Source organism: Sus scrofa, chromosome 16, assembly GCF_054392235.1.
Source record: "Sus scrofa isolate SSC_HxYL_T2T_F1_AM1 chromosome 16, Sscrofa_HxYL_maternal_Yorkshire_Landrace_v2.0, whole genome shotgun sequence".
Classification (NCBI taxonomy): Eukaryota; Metazoa; Chordata; class Mammalia; order Artiodactyla; family Suidae; genus Sus; species Sus scrofa.
The window spans coordinates 40,956,614-40,971,829 of NC_139398.1; the positions used below are offsets into that span (position 1 = coordinate 40,956,614).

At 37.2% G+C, this 15,216-nt stretch overlaps 1 long non-coding RNA gene across 3 annotated transcripts in view; it reads left to right on the plus strand.

Annotated features, from left to right (window-relative positions):
- Positions 1-15,216, plus strand: part of LOC102161640 (uncharacterized) — a 729,975-nt gene that overhangs the window by 707,562 nt on the left and 7,197 nt on the right. The window contains exon 4 of one of the 3 annotated variants that reach the window (XR_014831261.1): positions 77-3,238. The exons of the other annotated variants lie outside the window; for them this stretch is intronic. This is a non-coding gene — a long non-coding RNA (uncharacterized LOC102161640). Of the gene's footprint in view, positions 1-76; positions 3,239-15,216 lie in introns of those variants that run through there. 3 annotated transcript variants of the gene reach the window in all.

Sequence of the window (15,216 nt, forward strand, 5' to 3'; positions counted from 1 at the left end):
GCCACAGTGATCCCACCTCCCACTGCGTCTCTGATTCCCTTGGACTAATTGTTGGCCACTCGCTTTTTCATCCTAGGCCCCACCCAGCCTAAGTGATTGCTGCCCCCATCCACTGGCAGGGATCTATGCTTCAGGCTACGAGGGCCACGTTGCATTGGGCAGAAACTACTGAAAACAGGCTTCTCACCCAGCCCCTATTTATGCCACTGAGGGTTGGGACCACAAACTGTAGGAAGAGGAAATGTCTGGCTTCACTTCCCTGCCCCTAACCAGGGCAAGAACTTTTGTCTGGCAGTTGGAAAGAGGGGAACACAGCAGCCGCATGAATGCCCTACTCTCAGAGGATCTCCTGCCAGACGACCCTGACTTCAGTTCCCCTTGACCTTACTGAAACTACTTCACAGCACAGAGAATATAATCAATAATATTGTAATAACTTTGGTGATAGATGGTAACTAGACCCATAATGGCAATCATTTTATAGTATATCAAAATATCACATCATTACATTGTATGCCTGAAACTAATAGAATGTTGTAAGACAATAATACTAAGTAAATAAATAAGACACCAGACATAGCTATACCTCTTCATACTCCACCCCCATACACAATAGTCCCACAAACTGCTTCCAAGCCTTGAATAGACTGAATAGTTTTTTTGCTTTAAGTGCCTTTCATCCAAGTAATATAGTATTATCTCAGACATAAATATCCAGGTCACTTCAGCCGCTCACCCACATTCCCACTCCCACTCAAGGAGGGATCTTTAGGCAACATTTAATTTTGTTAGATGCATATTTTTTCTTTCTCGCCAGATGTGAATGGTTTGAGCTCAAACAACCTCTGACAGCAAAACAAATATTTTCTGGACACTGCCGTATACTCTTTTTCTTCTCGCAAGGTAAAATAATGAACAAGCAAAAAACATGTTAGTACATAGTTTCTGGACACCTTCAGTCTAGCAGTGATTGGTTTTCTTATTTACCTATTTATTTAACACTGTTCTTGGCAGTGGAGTAGCTCTTACCGAATATTTATGTAAATTGGCTGGAGGGCAAGGATCAACTCCCTTTGTAGACAAATTGTTCAGGAAACTTCCCCCAGCCACAAAGCCAGACAACAGTAGTATGAAGATTGGAAACCAGGTGGTGAGCTGCACAGCTGGTACGGAATTCTACTCGCTTATGGCCTTTTGGCTATCAGGTTGCTGGGAGGGAGAATACACAGGACTATGCTATGATCCATCTTTGCCTCATATCCTAAACTTCGGTCTATTTGGCTAATTTTGTTGACATGAAGCCTCAGCTTTTTACCTTCACCTGGTACAAACCTACCCACAACCACAGCCTTCAATGCATCCTGCTCTTCTATCTCATTTTCTTATCACTTCTTGGATCTCACGTTTCTGCTTTCTCAGCTATGCTGAAGTAGTTTAAAAAAACCAAAATTTTCCAAAATTATTTTGTAGACCATGTTAGTGTGCCATTACTCACAGAAAAGAGAAAGTTTAGAGTTTATGATACAATATTTTATTCACATTTTGAGAGGAAAAAATGCCATTTAAATACACCTACTCAATTCTAAAGAAATCTTTATAGAAATCTTCATACTTCATAATTAAAGTTAGGGCTTAAATATTTTAAAATGTATACTACTAAAAACATTTGGTTAAGAAGAAAGTAAATATGAAAGCATTTGGTGGCTCTTTAGTGGCACCCTAAAATGCATATCTGTGGGTTAGGATTTTCACCTCTAGGGTAAAGAATCAATGCAGAAATTATCCAAACTTGTGAAAGTCAGAAGTGCAGAGTATTTGAGATTTGTTTTGTAAAACCTGTTCCAATTTCATTCCATTAACTCACCGTGGCGCAGTGGTTAACGAATCCGACTAGGAACTGTGAGGTTGCGGGTTCGGTCCCTGCCCTTGCTCAGTGGGTTAACGATCCTGCGTTGCCGTGAGCTGTGGTGTAGGTTGCAGATGCAGCTTGGATCCCGCGTTGCTGTGGCTCTGGCGTAGGCCAGTGACTGCAGCTCCGATTTGACCCCTAGCCTGGGAACCTCCATATGCCGCGGGAGCGGCCCAAAGAAATAGCAAAAAAAAAAAAAAGAAGAAGACCATTATCTCAAATAATTACATATATAAGTTCAGTTAGAGGAATTTTACCAAAATAAGTTAAATAACTGGTTTGATTAGTGACTAAAATAAGGTATTAGTGTGCATATGTGGATGTGTACTGAGTACTAAATTCAGGACAAATTGCAAAAAGTTAAAAACAGAAAGTGCCGTTTTCTTTTTTTTTCCATTTTCTTCGTTAAAGAAGTTAATACTAAGAGAAGACATGAATTAGGGCAACTATGTTTATGTCTTCATTCTCAACTAGTTGTCATTTGAATTCATGACAAATGAATCAAATGATGAACTAGCCAACAAGTCAAACCAGTTGACATATAAAAATTTACTTTTTGGTGTGGTAACTCCTGTCTCCAGATATCTTTTCTCTTTCCCAAACATATACATGCACTCTCTTGCTTGCTCGCTCGTGCGCGTTCTCTCTCTCTCTCTCTCTCTCACACACACACACATACACACACACACACACACACACACACACACACACACACACTTTGCTATGGCCACAGTGAACTTCACAGTTCATTTTTAAATATGCCATATTTTCTTTAGGCAAATATTTTGTTTCATTTTGCAAATACTGAGTCAGCCTTACACTTTCAGAGCTCCTTTTCAGGTTTTAGGACACAGTTCCAAGGACCCATCTACATGGTTTGATATTGGGGTTTTTTTGCTACTGATTCAAATGAAGAGACATTCTCCCTCTATATTTAAATAAATAAAAGAGATTTCTGACCAGAGATACATTATTTTCTTGAGAGTTCATTTGAGTCAACCAACCATTTGGCCTCAATGAAATTGGTTTCTACCTATGTGTCTAGCTGCAAATGGGAAGATGTACAATTCTTTGAAATAGGATGTCTAACTTAATATCAGCTGAGTAAAAAGATATGTGCATTAGTGTGAAAAATGAGCCTCTGTTCTGACTAGAAAGTTTGATGAATTTATGGATTACTGACTGTGCAATTCTTTCAAGCACTGTTGCCTGATGTTCAGAGATTTAAATTTCCTGAGAGGAATCAGTAGTCTTGAGATGGCATCACTGATGAAACTGTAGAGATTTAATCACTCTCAGGGTGATTTAATAAAAAGGAAGTAATGAAAATATTATTTTTCAAAATTTTTTGAAAATTATGTTATAGGTGGTTTTATTTGGAAAATGAAAACAAAGATAAAAACGAACTGAAGTCTAAACCCTAACTAAATTAAAAAACCTTATCCATCCCTCAAAAGAAAGGAGTGGATTTAACATACTTCATAAAGGGCGACATGGAGAAGAAAATACTTTTTTACACTAATTTTCTTCTGATATGCTCGACTCACTGTTGTACAGTTCTGCAATGCTTAATATAAAATGGATGAAATCTAAGATCTCAGGATATCCAGAACAGCAGGATGTAACAATAACCAGTTTTCATAGCATCATGGACTCCATTTGTTAGATTTCTTTCCATCGTCTAAGAGTCTTTCAGAACTAACAGCATCATATCACACCTCTTGGTTTTCCCTGTGGCAGCACAAGAAACCCAAGCCCTGAAGAGCATGCTTTAGTCCAATGCTGCCATCACCATTCTCTAATCTGACACATCCTCCAGCCTGGGTTAGTCAGGTGAAGAGTATTTGTTCTGTTTCCTTCTCACTTACCCCCAGGACTGGGTACTGTATTAGGTGACCCCTTGCTGCCCATTTCTGCTTGAAACCATTTAATTTCTTTGATCTTCCATCCAAAACCCCAGTTAACCTGCAGTTAATCCCATTCTCTCCCACATGTGACTATCCTCTAGGCCTCCTTCCTGGTCACTCTGCATCATTCACTGAAGGCTCAGACACTCTTCTCTACCTCCAGCTCTGTCATTTTCCTAGTGAGTTTAGCATCCAAGGAAGTGATACATAAAACAGTATTCAATAATTTCCTTACCTGCCTTGAATGCTACAATCTTTAATCCTAGTAGCCATTGCCACTCACTTTTAAAGCCATGCCCTGGATATCTCTAGTAACTGCACCACATTCGAAATTCTGATTTCAAGTATTTTCCAGTCTGATCACTACTTTCTTTCAGCTTGCTGAAAAAATTCTCCCACCGCACTGACCTCTAATCCAGTCTACTCACTTCATCACTTGTGCATTGGCCATCATTCTCTCCTATCTTCACTTTTGTCCTATCCCATAATCCATTTTATAATATTCACTTTTGAACACACTAATTTTCCTTACCCAGAATCCTCTAACCTTCTTTGGATCCAATTTTCTGCCTTCTTTATTCTTTTGAATATTATGGAATAAAATTATAAGTGGATTTACTGGTTTTATTTTAAATTACCATTTGCAAATTTAAAATTTTACTTTAAAATACTACTTTCCCTAGTAAATCTCCTCTTCTCTTTCCAAGGAAACAACTTTATACCTTCTTTCTTTTTCAGATCCCTCCCAACTCTCCTCACCACATAAACCTATATACATACCCAACTAGTAATCTCCATTCTCCTAAATGCATTGAAAAACCAGAAATCACAATTTATTTTAAGTTGGTTCACCAAATTCTAACAGAGGGAAAGTATCTTATTTTCACAACACCAAATTCACCTGTTTGTAGTCAACATGTTGCTCCAGGTCAACAGAAGAAATATCCTTCTGTCACATAAAATCCCCTCTGTTGGTGCTAAGCATTTTATCCCCTATTGCCCTCTCAAAGATTTTGCCTCTATACTCATGTTTTATATTTTCTTCATCATTAACATTGATTTTCCTGCTATTGGATGATTCCTATCAGTATTTAAGACTTTCTAGTATGCTCTATCCTAAAAAACAAACAAACCAAAAAAACCGCTCCCTTTAATGCCATTTCTTCTCTAGTTATTGCCTATTACTCTGCTTAACTTCAGAGAAAAGTCTTTTGAATAAATAATATACACTTGTATCACAGTCTCACCTTGTATTCACATCCTGACCCATTTTAATTTCACTTTCATCTCCACCATCACTGAAACTTCTCTTCTCCAGGGTACCAAAATAATCCTATTAACATTTCCTACAGACACATCTCTATCTTCAAACTCCCAGATTACTCAGTAATGTTGCACAGTCAAGTACTTCAAGTCATCTCCTTAAAACATTGTCCTTTCTTGTTATCCTTGACAACACTGGATCCTGGTTTTTTGTTGTTGTTGTTGTTTTTTCCTTTTATATCCCAATTTTCTCCTTTTCATCTCATTTGAAATTTTTCTTACTCCCTCTACATTTACATCAACTTTAACTTTCTGTGTTGGATTTCCTCAACTTTCTTTCTTGAGTTCTGTTCTTTTTTCATCTAAACTTTCTCCCTAGGTGATATCATCCAGCCTCTTCACTTTAAACATAATCAAATACTGATGATTTTCCTGTTTTGTGTTGATATTGCTAAGCCAGAGCATTCACTGAACTCCATATTTGTATATACATCTGTCTGTTTGATGGATGACTCAAAAGTTATCATGTCCAAAAATGTGCTAACCTACTAAATCTGTTTCTCATCCAATCGTCCTCATCTTAAAGCCTTCATGATCTATTCAAGCAAGAAAGTCAGAAAGTTGAGTCCTCCTTTTCTCTCACCATCTTTCATCAAATCCATTAGCCTTTCAGCAAGTTCTTTTGAAGCTACATCCGAAATATATCTCAAATCCATGCATTATTCTCCACTTATATCTACTGCCACCATTCTCATCCAAGCCACTGTTATCTCTCATCTGGACAATTAGTGTACATATCTTCATGCTTATATACATGTTTTTTTCCTTCTCAATTTGCTTTCTAAAAAGGAAACAATGTTCTATTAAAATCGTAAGCCAGACTATATTAGTCTATTGCTTAAAAGAATTATGACCTCCAATTAGTTTGAATAAAACTAAAATTTCCTATTGTGATCATTTGGCTCCTATTCACCTTTGTGTGTGTGTTATTTCATAGATTTCACTCACTGTGCTACTGCCACACTCCTTTTCTTAACATCCTTAGTTGTGCAGACCAAGGATGCACATTGCTGTGTAATTTGATCTCTGCACCCAGTTTTCCTAATTGATGTTCCTGTTTTATATCTGGGTTTGGCCTAGGTATTCTTGTAGGACCTAATCTACCAGGGCATGGATGCCATGTAAGTTCACTTCTCCCTCCATAATTATGGGCTGGCTATCTTTTGCTATCTCCATAGTTATCAGAGTCACATAATCTATTCTGATCTGTGATCTGCCTGGTGGGGCCTCTCTCTAGCCCACTTTTGCTGGGAATTAGATTTAACCATTACAGACAAGAGTGAAACTCATTAACAATAATGGTGGGTATAAATTAGTTTAACTAAAGTGATTTGCTTAGGTAAAGGTACATGACAGACTTTTCATTTAGCGTTAGTCTTTGTTACAAATAAAGTATAACAAATCTACAAAGCCTAGTCAATAATCTTTTGCAGGATGCTTGAAACTGAAGCTTTAGGGAAAGGTGAAAATTTGTTTTATCCTAACTTTGAATATTGATTTTAGTCTCAAGACTTCTAAGACCTGAATTTATACTAGAAAAAAAAAAGTTTAGAAATTCACTATTGATAATTTTCATGTACATTTAATTTAACCCTTGCTAGTTTTACATATAGAAATTCAATTTGTATAAAATATCCAAGTGCTTTGGGGGATAATCTAAAGCCTGGGATCAACTGCAAAAGCTGGGTTTGGCTTTTTCCGTCGAGAGGCAACACAGTCTAGCAGGCTTTAATGTAGAGAATTCTAGAGGATAAGAGAATGTAACCATTTAAAGAAAATTATACATCCAACCCTATGAGATATGGTAAGTCTTGCATTTCTTCTACTGAGACAATAAGGTAATCATCTGTGGAAGATTGCTATTGAAAACAGTAGTCTATTAAGAGAGCTAGAATTGACTAGTCCAACAAGAACTGCTAAATGTCCTTTTGGGTAGCAGCAAAAAAATCTGGGAAGTTCTCTGTTAGCTACGGAGAGGGGCAATTGGTGGAAAACACATGACCTCTTCAGTAGACATATTAGTGTCTGAAAGTCATATGCTATGTGTGCAGATAGCTCATCAATGGCATGTGAGCTCATGGAGGAAGAAGAGGGGAAAGAGGCAGTACCATTATAAGAAATTAGCTTTTGCCAGAGAAATTGCTAATGGGGAAGGCAGTATAGATGGCAACAGATTTGTGACTGATACTCACAAAAAACTTGGGAACTTTAAAGTTAAATCTGTTCCCTTTTTGACATTAGATAGCCCTATTTGTTTGTTATTCTTTTTGGCATCTTGTCCCTTGGATTCATGTAAATGGAGAAGTAATAAATGATTTGTTGATGGATTTTTTTTTTCTTTTTTTTTTTTTAGCTTTTGAGATGGGGCTCAAATGACTAAATCCTTCCATTTCAGGAGTTTCTCTGACATAAGATTTACCTAGCTGTATGAGTGATTTCCACATTAACTTTAGAAACTTTTTAGAGAGTTACATTTTAATTTGTTGTCATTCAGAAAAAAGAAAAAAATCTTTCAAAGTCTGTTTGAAATGAAAGAATATGGGAGAGTTGTTAAAAATAAGCTACAAAAAGTTTCAGTTTATGTTCAATTTAGAGTATTTAAGTTTCTAAGGAAACAGAACATATAGAAATTAAAAGCCGATGTTCTTAAATTGATGCTTTGGAAAAACCCCAAGAGGCTTAATCCTCTGCTGGGTGACGTTGCTTGCCCCAAAACTCTATTTGCCAATTTTTTGCAGTGTGAATTTTGACAACTGCACTATTCCCAGAGCAAACATACATATTATTACAATGTCCTAATGCCTTGGTTATTATTCTCACAGTGTTAATCAGACTGCCTACCACAGCCTCACTGCCAAGTAAAGGTAATATAACTTCTTTCTTCCACAAAAAAATCCTGCCCAATATAATACTTGGCAACTCAACATGTAAACCTGTAGTCCAATTTACTATTAGATTCATTCTAATAGTTCTAAGGTAGGTTGAAAAATAAAATCTAATATTTTTTGTCCCTAATTACTTCCCTTGACTTTAACATTATTTCAGCAAAAAGGATGGAAAAGAGTTGTCAATAAAATTCCTTGGATTTCAAATTCTATAGTAAACTTTGAATTACAAAGATGATAACTAATTAATTCTAATGCTTTCTTGAGACTATTGAGCTTTCTGTTCCTTTTTTGGCCATACCCATGGCATGTAGAAGCTTGCAGGCCAGAGATTGAACCTAAGCCATATCAATGACAATGCTGAATCCTTAAGTGCTAGGCCACCAGGGAACTCTTTTTTTTTTTTTAAGCTTCATTTTCTACAGTGCCTGAGTTTCTCCCTGGTGATACAGTCATAGAAACATATCAATTCCTTCCTGTCATAGAGTGCCTATTTCACATATAATGAACATTTAAAAACCCTAATGTTAATGCTCAAAGACACTACTATAGGAAGCCTCATTGGTGTGTGACTGCAAAGTCAAACCAGTAGTTTTCTCAGTACTTTGCCCACGTGAAATCTATGCTCTGCTGGTGGCTATTTGTGGTACCGCCTCCTAGACTACAGGGGATTATCCTGAAGTCTGAAGCCAAATGCAGAAACTGTTTTTTACAGTCCAGCTGGCCAGCTTCTATGAGTTTTAGTCACCATATTTTTCACCTTACTTGAGGCCATGTTTTGTAGACATGTAGATTGATAGTTGGCATATTTGTTCACGGACCATAGAGCAGCATTTCCTAGCCTTGACACTACTGACATTTCGGACTTGATAATTCTTTGTTGTGGGGAGATGTCCTCTGCATTGTAGAATGTTTGCCAGCACCTTTGATCTCCATCTACTAGATGCCAGTAGCACTCCTAACCCCCATATCAGTTGTGGCAATCAGAAATGTCTCCAGATATTTCCAAGTGTCTCTTGAGGGTAAAGCCATCCCCATCTGAGAAGCACTGTGCACACAAAGGATAAATGAAAGGGGCTTTGCAGAAGAGAAGGTGGCACTGGAGTGGGAGGGAAGATGAACCAAGGAAGAGATTTAGAAAGAGAAGTCATGTTGCAGAGACAGTGATCAGTTGGGAAATTAAGTGAGTTGTCTTTGACTTCGTTTCAGGAAATGTTTATTAAGTTGGTGTGATGTGCTAAGCACAGTGTTTATTGCTGTAGATATTTACAGCAGTGATGCATTTAAATTGCTTCAAATCTGGTAGAGGAATTAGAATAGGAAACAATTACAGACATGTATGAACTGCAGAAGGGGAACTTAACCCAGTTGACTCAAATAGGAAGGGAGAGAAGCCAACAAGAAAGGCTTTCCAGAAGATTGACCTGTGTTGAAGGTTAAAGAATTAATTACATTTAGAAGGATATGGGAAGGTTATTTTTCTTATGAGAAATAGCAGGTGCAGTGTACGTACAGAAAACAGCAAGTGCAAAAATGTGTAGTTGGTATGTTTGTATGTTTCTGAGTTTTTGTGTGTGTGTGCAAATGCACATATGGGCACACATGAGAGAGAGAACAAGAGATTGACAGATAAGGAAAGACAGATGGAGAGGGCAAGAATGTGAAAGACTGATACATTTAGAAAAATATGTAAGTAATTCTACCTTGCTGGAGCAAAGATATTTAATGGAAGAGTAATAAGAGATAAAGCTGAAGAGGTCAAGGGGAAAATTATAATGGACTTTGGAAAATAGTTTGGTTTTATCTGCAAGGACACAGGAAGGATTGTGAGCTGAAGAGTGATGTTTTATTTATTTATTTTTATGGCCACACCCATAGTATATGGAAGTTCCCAGGCCAGGGGTTGAATCTAAGCTGCAGCTGTGGCAATGCTGAATCCTTTAACACACTACACTAGGCCTGGGATCAAACCCATGCCTCCACAGTGACCTGAGCTGCTGCAGTCAGATTCTTAACCCACTGCCTAAGTGGGAACTCCTGAAGAGTGCTGTTGCAGAAAGGTAATTCTGGAGGTAGTTAAGAAAAGATATTGGAGTTGAGGATAGGCCAGAGATATAAAATTTGAAGGCTACTGTAAGCTTTCCACACAAGGTCACAAAGGGAATTTGAAAAGTGGCAGAAAAAGTAGAGTAGCAGTGGAGGATATTGCAACAATTTATTCCACCCCTCAAATCTCAACCAAGGTTTAAGTGACAAGAAAAAAAGTATATGTGTATATGCTATTAGATAGCTGAGTTTAGGCAGAATACAAAGAAAAGAGTTGTGGTAAGGAATGAAGAAGAAACACTGTTGGAAGAGTGGCACATCTCCTGCTTGAGTGATTGGCTGTATGGTAGACTCATTTATTGAGGAAGAAGAAGGAAAGAAAAATAGTCATGTTATTGGGAATGATGATACATTCAGTATGGGACATATTAAACTTAAATTGTTTAAGGGATATTTAAGTGGAAATGTGTAATGAGTAGTTTGATACATTGTTGGGGAGTTCAGCAAAGGAATCTTGACTGAAGATTTGTAAGTCACTTGGGAATACATGATTATTGAAACCAGGGTTATAAAGAATAAAACTTTGGAAAAATGAGTGACAACAGAGCAAAGATGGAAATGTTACAGAACGCAATTCACGTGCCTGAAGCACAGTGGAGCCAAACAATACCAAGACATTGAAGTTTGGAGAAGAAAAATTTTTACTGTAGGGCCATGCAAGGAGACAGGTGGCTCGTGCCCCCCAGAGCCCCCAACTCCCTGAAGGCTTTCAGCAAAGCCCTTTTAAAGACAGGGTGAGGTACAGGCATGGCTACTTTTTGCACCTTTTTTGTTTTTGGATCCTTTGTTCTTATGGCCATCACCTAGGTCAGGTCACCACATTCCTATAAATCTCAAAAAAAAAAAACAAAAACAAAAACAAAAAACCACCCCAAAACACGTTATTATTTGTTCTGTAACTTTTAATCTAAAAATGTAATACTCTTAGAGGTCATAACCTTAAGAATAGGCCATCCTGTATGTTTCAGGCTGTAGGCAGCATCCTTCCAAAATGGGTGCCATGCCAGGATGGCTAAGCACAAGTGACAGAGGACAAAGATTAAAGTAAGGTTAAAATAAAAGGAACAGGTTCAATGTGGAGTTGGATTTGTTTTTGTCTATTACAGAAAGATATCATCCAACTAGGAAGTATTAACAGAGCCAAGAATTGAATCAAGGTTTGTGGATCCACAGTCTGGGGGTCTGAACCATTTACAGTTGTGACGTTCTCAACACCTATCAGCAACTCTTTCTTAGAATTTACAGCTAAAGCGTCACACTTGTGGGCACTGGCCTCCATTCCCCTAGCAAGACTCCTGGGGGCACCACTGTACCCTGTATATACTTTTATGGAACCCAACCTGCTGAATTGCATTTTCTTTTACATTAGATATTGCTGCTTATGGAGAGAAGAGACTTCATAATCAGCTTGAATTTCCTGCACACAACAGAATGATTGCATGTTCTACATTCCCAGTAATATTTTCTTGAGAGAAGTATAAATAACAAAAGTGGGTCTACAATAGATTACATAACAAAAAACAAAAAGCATAGACTTTTCACTCATTTTAGGAGTATTATCCAAATCACTATAGATCTTATTTCTTAAATGTGTTGAACCAAGAGGAATATATTTTTGATGAGCTCATTCTGTTTGCCAGGACTTAAAATTTTTACTAGCCTTAAAGTATTTTATACTTATGCTATTTTAAAGTTATATACTAAGCCACCAACTTATTATTCACACTGTATTCTCATTTTTCAGTTTAATGTTGCTAGTATAGAAGTATTAAAGACCAATCCATTAAAAAACAAACTACAAAGTTCGGTAGTGAGACAACTTTGAAAAAGAGGCATAACAGCAAACAGGCTGCCTAACTGAATTTCCTCATCTTTTGCAAATGGAACTTTAAAGATGGCAGAATAAGGCCCAGTTCCTTTACAGTTGATGTCCATAACAAGGTCATTATCTCTTAATGTAGAATTATGGCTGATAATAATTCAATCTATTATTTGTTGATGAAATGTATTTATTGTGAAAATTTGAAAAGCTGCACCAATATGCTCACATAACAAAAAACAAAAAGCATAGACTTTTCAGTCATTTTAGGATTATTGTCCAAATCACTATAGATCTTATTTCTTAAATTACATCAGAAATAGATGTGTGTGTGTGTGTGTGCACATGTGCGTGCGCATGTGCATCTCTTTGGTTGTTTATTGAAGTTCAGTATGGACTACAGCTGGGAATAATGTCTTCAGAGTTGCCTGCTCATTCTTCCCTTCTTTAGGCATAAACCAGACTATATCCCTCTGGGGCACTGATCTTGTAATTTGTATGATGTGAAAATGTTAATATAAGTGGCCTTTACAGTAATAACAGGAAACCAATATAAGTACCCTAAGTACTAGCAAATTCCTTACCAGTATGTAATTTGCTTTGTGAGATTCCTCTTGTTATTTAAGAGTTGAGTTTCTCCAGATGATGATTAAGCCTAGTACAATGCTAAGGTGCCAAGGTGAAGTTTTATAAAAACGAAAAAGGAGGAAGATACACATTCTAATCATGGTTTAAGGAGGTGAAATTCCGGAACCTACCAGTGGTAGACCAAGATTCATCTGTAGAGAATGGTCTTGGAACCATTTAACCTCTGTATCTGAACAAAGGGAGAAAAGGGCAAGGTGAAATGCCTGTCATGCTTTTATTCTTATAAGACATGTTTCAGTGAGATTTACTACATAATTATAACTACTGCTTATAATAATATTCTAAAAGCAGACACATAGTACTTATAGAATATAAACTGCAAATAGACTACCAATATAGGAAGCCATATCACATTCTTTCAGCAGCCAACAAAATCATGACTAGATGGTGTATGATGGCTGTGTGTTGTGCTTGAGGACAACGACATGCATCTATAGCCAGCTAGGCATGTGCTGCAAATTGTTTTTCTAGTTGTGGTGATAGATTTGAACTGATTCATCTGCATTTTCTCACCCAGTCTGCTTTGTAACCAATGGCACATATTTTGGGGACAGCTGTTTGAGGCAAGTGGTAAAGTCTGTGGCCATGGAACAGAGGAATTCAGACTGCCCAAACCCACAACCTTGGCCCAATGGTACTATACTCTAACCAACCAAGCTAACTGATGGCAGCTGTAGTAATTCACACTGCACATGTTTTTAGAGCATTCCAAGGTAGCCCATCGTATACCAACTGGGAACAAATGAATTCCTATGTATTTGCATTGAAGCCAATAACATAGTGGTTTGGCTTTTCTTAAACATCCATCAGAATTGTCTGTCATTTCCCATGTTTATGGCTAAATGAGACTCAAGTCGTCAGGCCCCACTTCTGACATGAGGTTTTTATCAATGGAAAAATGGAAGCAGATGATTCCGTCATCTTTTAAAGTAGTGACATGAGGTGAGGCTGACATCATGTGAAATCTGTGCTGAAACCACCTTGATACCAATTATTTCTTAAAAAAATTAATGTCTTTAGAATTTTACATAAGCTTTTCTTAAAGGGCTGATTATAAAATATTCAAATGGGGATCTTTTCTCTTGTAGAGTGTTCTACCTTAGTTTCTAAAAATTTTATCCTGATGTGCTTATCATAAAACAGGTTGAAGGTGAAAACAAGGACTAAACTGCTTTAAACAGAGATTCTCAGCCTTGGATACACATTGGAATCATCTGGGAACTTTAAAAATCATTGTTATCTGCCTTAAGTGGTCTGGGGGCCTGGGTCTGGGAGTTCAAAAACTCCCCAGGTGAATCTAAAGTTCAGTCCTGTTGCACACTGCTGCTTTGAAATTTAGGGGCAAGAGGAATGAGCTGCACCATTACTCAGTATTTTGCATTTGGCAGAGCACTTTCTGAATTCCCATGAATTTAACTAATGTCATTTCCATATATATATTCTATATATGTGAAATTGTATGAGCTCTAGAATCTATGCAGGATTTCTCTAAATATTTGTTTTTCTCCTTAAGAAAAAGCCCAGTGTTCGCTCAATAAATGCAAACTCCTATGAAATTTGTTAGCCTTTATATTTCAGGCCTATGATGTGATTGAAATCCAAATGTTAGAAGCATTATTCTAGATATTGTATTTAGAGTAATAGATTGTCAGTGGCTTCCTGATACCTATTTTTTAAAGGGAGTACGTGAACTGCATTTTCCAGGTAAAACTTGGAACTCAATTGTCAGCATTATCTACTAGGCACTTGGTAGTTATGGCTTTTCATCTTCTTTTTCTTATCTTTTTTTTTTTTTTTTTTTTTTTTTAAGGCGACACCTGAGGCATATGGAAGTTCCGAAGCATAGGGATCAAATCAGAGCTGTAGCTGCCGGCCTACGCCACAGCCACAGCAAGGCCAGATCCAAGCTGTGTCTGCAACCTACACTTCAGCTCACAGCAATGCCGGATCCCCAACCTACTGAGCAAGGCCAGGGATCGAACCTGCATTCTCATGGATTCTAGTCGGATTCGTTTCTGCTGCACCATAAAGGGAACTCCCAGCTTTTCATCTTCTGTTTCAGGAAGATAGGAAGGTTTACACAACATTTTTAAGAGATTTGCTAATTTTTGCCAGATGAGTAATTAAAATGTCATGTTGATAACTTAAGGATGGCATTCTTGAGTCATGACAATGTCAAGCACCCTATTAAAAATTTATTCCTATTATTTATTCCTATTTTTATTCAAATTCCTAATGCACAAGAATTGTGTCTTTATTCTTATCTTTTATATTAATAAATTGGGAGTTGGGAAGATTAAATAGATTGTGAAGATTACACAGCTAATTTATTGCCAAGGTAAGTTTAAATTCCATGTCTGCCTGATTCAAAACTAAATCTTAAAATCAAGTCACTAGGATAATGGTTGGTGTAGGATAGTGGCTTGTGTTCTAGTGACAGAGTAGATTATTCAGAATATAAACTTTGAAGAGGCTTTGGTTTAATTTCCTAGTTTTCTCTTTAATGGGGAGATGGATTTGATTGCTGGGAAAGAACAGAAGTATTTAGTTAATGAATAATGCTTGACATTGCTTTCTGTATTTTAGTTCCTATATAATTCATCAACAGCTGGAATCGAG